Genomic DNA, 4880 nt, shown 5'->3' on the forward strand with positions numbered 1-4880 from the left:
CTGCTGCAACTACCTCTTCTGGAAGTTCATCTCATTCAGCCACCACTCTCTGAATGAAGAAGCATCCTCTTATATTACATTAAGTTACATTACCCTAACCCTAACCCTAACCCTTAACTTATGACCCCTTCTTCCAATCTTCCCCTACCCTCAGGGGAAAGAGCTTATTCACATCTACTCTATCTATTCCCTTCATAATTTTAAATGTCTCTATCAAATCCCCTCTCAACCCTTCTACGCTCCAGTGAATAAAGTCTCAGTCTACTCAGTCTTTCTCCATACTGTAGTTATATTTATGTTTCAGATTCCACCTGCAGATCAGACACTGCCCTAGAGGGTTTGGAAGTTCAGAAGCTTCTGTCGAGTCTTTAATTATTTTTCCTTCAAACTGAAAGCAGAATCACTAGCAAAAAGACTGTCAAATTTCAAGGTCAGCTCCAAGTATTCTTAGTTAGCCCACCCATGAGGGACCAATAATCTTGACTGATGTTGCGTGAAAGTATAACATTGATATAAATAAAAGCTGGAAGTCCTGAAACATCCGCAGAAAGAGACTCAAAAGAACTTTAATCAAATACACCCATTCTCACTTTTGAATGAGGTAATAAAAAGAGGACCCTCGGAAATATTATAGTGTATTCTGAACCTGTTTCATATAACTGTCTTTGTGCAGTGTTTCTTCATTGAACTTCATTTGGTCAGGTCATTTGTCAGGAATTACCCTCCAAAAGAATTTGATAAATTCTGGTACTTTATCTCTTTTTAGACTGATTCACTTTCTCTTTTCCATGGGGATGCTCTTTTACTTGAAGAGCACTATTCAGTTCATCTCTAACGTTCCTTTTCTTCACCTTTACTACTTTCATACAACAGGATCCTTCCATTCTATCTGAGAAATAGTTATTAAGACAAGTTACTGACAGATTGTTGAACATATGCGACATTTTCCATTTTTATTTCAAATTCAACCATCTTTTCAATCCGGTTTGTATACTTAAATTTATATTGCAATAGTCTGTAAATAAAAGTATTTTTTTATTCAGTAATAATTTTCTTTTTGTAGTTCACATGTCTCTCTTTCTCTTTGGCTTGGCTTCGCGGATGAAGATTTATGGAGGGGTAATGTCCACGTCAGCTGCAGGCTCGTTTGTGGCTGACAAGTCCAATGCGGGACAGGCAGACATGGTTGCAGCAGTTGCAAGGGAAAATTGGTTGGTTGGGGTTGGGTGTTGGGTTTTTCCTCCTTTGTCTTTTGTCAGTGAGGTGGGCTCTGCAGTCTTCTTCAAAGGAGGTTGCTGCCCGCCGAACTGTGAGGCGCCAAGATGCACGGTTTGAGGCGATATCAGCCCACTGGCGGTGGTCAATGTGGCAGGCACCAAGAGATATCTTTAGGCAGTCCTTGTACCTCTTCTTTGGTGCACCTCTGTCACGGTGACCAGTGGAGAGCTCGCCATAGAACACGATCTTGGGAAGGCGATGGTCCTCCATTCTGGAGATGTGACCTACCCAGCGCAGTTTGATCTTCAGCAGTATGGATTCGATGCTGTCGGCCTCTGCCATTTCGAGTAATTCGATGTTGGAGATGAAGTCGCTCCAATGAATGTTGAAGATGGAGCGGAGACAACGCTGGTGGAAGCGTTCTAGGAGCCATAGGTGATGCCGGTAGAGGACCCATGATTCGGAGCCGAACAGGAGTGTGGGTATGACAATGGCTGTGACTACCAGCCCCCCCACATCTCCATCGGGGACACAAAACTCAAAACGGTCAACCAGTTTACCTATCTCGGCTGCACCATTTCATCGGAGTTCACATGTATAAAATAAGATAATCACAAAATTATTGGAGTTTGATGATTAAATTACTGATTAAATTCAGTGTGATCCAGTTCTCCCTTTTGTACAGTACTTCAATGGTTGGCATGTTATTTGTGAAATTCTTAGACTTTATTTTGCTTCATTGTTATCTTGTGCGTCCCTGACTTGGTATTGTGTAAATTTAATTGTTGTGTATTCAGTTTCTAAATTCAAGTCATTGATACAAATTCTAAACTTTTTCAAGGTCTGATGTTTTCCACCCATTTATGCCACTCTTATTCCAATTTAAATTCCAAGGTATTTTTAGTTTCCTAATATATATGATTGTTCGATTTATTCTTAGGTCTGAACCATGAATACTTAACCAATAAAAATATTTTTAAAGTGAAAAAATGTTTAATTTTTAAAAATGTCTCCATGCAAGAAAGCTCAGATGAATATCGAGATCATCTTGACAAACTGTCTTCTTCATATTGCAGTAATTCTATCATGAATGTAAATGTTTCACAGAGATATGAATTCTCATTTTATTACATTCCACTTGATGTTGAGAAGTAGTTAATTTTAAAGAACAGCAAGATATCATTCATCATTTAATACTTATGCACATAAATAATCATAGCTTTGCATGACCCGTGTGGGAAAAAAAACATCCAGTACAGAAGATTTTTCTTCCATCGCTCTTTCTGGTAAAGAGTCAGGAGATCACTCCATTGGCTGTGTGAAAACAGGAATAAGGCTTACCAACTGCTGTATTTTGTGAGAAGTTTGAAATTCACAATGTCACCAGTGATGCTCAAAAACTCAGGTGTACCATGGAGAGCTTTCTGACTGGTTGCTTCACTGTCTGGTCTGGAGATGCCAATGCTCAGGACAAGAAAAAGCTCCAGAGGGTTGTTAACTCAGCTTGCGACATCATGGGCACCTGTCTTCACTCCATTGAGGACATCTACAAGAGGTGATGTCTTAAGAAAACAGCTTCTATCCTCAAAGACCTCCACTACCCAGGCCATGTCCTCTTCACTTCAATTGGTAAAAAGATTCAGGATTCCTTTATTGTCATGTAATAATCTTCTTTGGCTTGGCTTCGCGGACAAAGATTTATGGAGGGGGTAAAAAAGTCCACGTCAGCTGCAGGCTCGTTTCTGGCTGACAAGTCCGATGCGGGACAGGCAGACACGATTGCAGCGGTTGCAAGGGAAAATTGGTTGGTTGGGGTTGGGTGTTGGGTTTTTCCTCCTTTGCCTTTTGTCAGTGAGGTGGGCTCTGCGGTCTTCTTCAAAGGAGGTTGCTGCCCGCCAAACTGTGAGGCGCCAAGATGCACGGTTTGAGGCGTTATCAGCCCACTGGCGGTGGCCAATGTGGCAGGCACCAAGAGATTTCTTTAGGCAGTCCTTGTACCTTTTCTTTGGTGCACCTCTGTCACGGTGGCCAGTGGAGAGCTCGCCATATAACACGATCTTGGGAAGGCGATGGTCCTCCATTCTGGAGACGTGACCCATCCAGCACAGCTGGATCTTCAGCAGCGTGGACTCGATGCTGTCGACCTCTGCCATCTCGAGTACTTCGACGTTAGGGGTGTAAGCGCTCCAATGATGTTGAGGATGGAGCGGAGACAACGCTGGTGGAAGCGTTCTAGGAGCCGTAGGTGGTGCCGGTAGAGGACCCATGATTCGGAGCCGAACAGGAGTGTGGGTATGACAACGGCTCTGTATACGCTTATCTTTGTGAGGTTTTTCAGTTGGTTGTTTTTCCAGACTCTTTTGTGTAGTCTTCCAAAGGCGCTATTTGCCTTGGCGAGTCTGTTGTCTATCTCATTGTCGATCCTTGCATCTGATGAAATGGTGCAGCCGAGATAGGTAAACTGGTTGACCGTTTTGAGTTTTGTGTGCCCGATGGAGATGTGGGGGGGCTGGTAGTCATGGTGGGGAGCTGGCTGATGGAGGACCTCAGTTTTCTTCAGGCTGACTTCCAGGCCAAACATTTTGGCAGTTTCCGCAAAGCAGGACGTCAAGCGCTGAAGAGCTGGCTCTGAATGGGCAACTAAAGCGGCATCGTCTGCAAAGAGTAGTTCACGGACAAGTTTCTCTTGTGTCTTGGTGTGAGCTTGCAGGCGCCTCAGATTGAAGAGACTGCCATCCGTGCGGTACCGGATGTAAACAGCGTCTTCATTGTTGGGGTCTTTCATGGCTTGGTTCAGCATCATGCTGAAGAAGATTGAAAAGAGGGTTGGTGCGAGAACACAGCCTTGCTTCACGCCATTGTTAATGGAGAAGGGTTCAGAGAGCTCATTGCTGTATCTGACCCGACCTTGTTGGTTTTCGTGCAGTTGGATAATCATGTTGAGGAACTTTGGGGGACATCCGATGCGCTCTAGTATTCAAATACTAGAGCGCGTCATGTAATAATAATAGTGCAATATTACACTAAATTCACTTTAGTCTGCTGTAAGTCAGACCGATTTGCCATCGGCAGAAACTGCTTGAAGTGCCTCTTACAGACAGAGAAACAGAAGCCTGAAGACAAGTACTCAGCGGCACAAGGACAGCTTCTTCCCCTCTGCCATCGAATTCCTGAGTGAACAATGAACCCTCTTTCACACCGCCGATTCCGTGTGGGTTAACCGGCTAATTTAGTGAGTCCGTTCCTGGGAATTGTGCGGTGTGAAATGTACAAACCTGGCAGGGCGAGTTAAATTCCTGTTAAATAGTAGTGGGTGGGGGGGCAAGTGTCAGACCCCGGCCGAGTTAATTCACTAATCACCTTCTGGCGGTGTGAAAACAAAACCTGCTCTCGCAATGTCACCACTGGAGATGGGAACTCCTCAAAATGCTCAGGTTGCTGATTTAAAGGGAAATCATGATGCAGTGGGAAAGGCCCGGTAAGTTTTCCCCCTTCCGAGGAGGGTTGGCAGTGTGAAAGAGGCATGGACAAGACCTGACTTTGTCTCTTTCTGGCAATATAATTAATTTTGTAAGGTAGCTGTGTGTGAGTGATTCTGCAGCAAAATAGCTAATCCCGTGACGTGCTCATGACAATAAATCCTGAACTGCAGAGAAAGGTTC

The sequence above is a fragment of the Narcine bancroftii genome, chromosome 2, assembly GCF_036971445.1.
Source record: "Narcine bancroftii isolate sNarBan1 chromosome 2, sNarBan1.hap1, whole genome shotgun sequence".
Classification (NCBI taxonomy): Eukaryota; Metazoa; Chordata; class Chondrichthyes; order Torpediniformes; family Narcinidae; genus Narcine; species Narcine bancroftii.